The sequence below is a fragment of the Asparagus officinalis genome, chromosome 5 (genome assembly GCF_001876935.1).
Source record: "Asparagus officinalis chromosome 5, Aspof.V1, whole genome shotgun sequence".
Taxonomy (NCBI): Eukaryota; Viridiplantae; Streptophyta; class Magnoliopsida; order Asparagales; family Asparagaceae; genus Asparagus; species Asparagus officinalis.
In genome coordinates this window covers 84,942,424-84,942,757 of record NC_033798.1, presented here as the reverse complement: position 1 = coordinate 84,942,757, position 334 = coordinate 84,942,424, and positions in this window count along the sequence as shown.

The window sequence follows — 334 nt, the reverse complement described above, 5'->3', positions numbered from 1 at the left end:
AATAAGGAAACCCTCATGTATATACCATATGTCTCAAATTGTGAATCGTTAATTATTGATCCCAACTAAGAAAATAAAGAAAAATAGTAAAAGAAAGTAAAGACATCAACATATCGTATTCATAATATCTTCCACTGTCACTGGGAAGATAGAATGAATACCGGCACAAATCCCGTGTACTTTCAAATGCAAAGTACTCTAGGTCATATATTTCAGCGGTGAGTCAAAAACATAACTAGCATCCGCCAACGACTCGGGCTATCATTTAACTATCTCAATGCAACTCTGTGCAAGATTTTGATACTTAGCATTATAATGTGCAACGGACTACCCT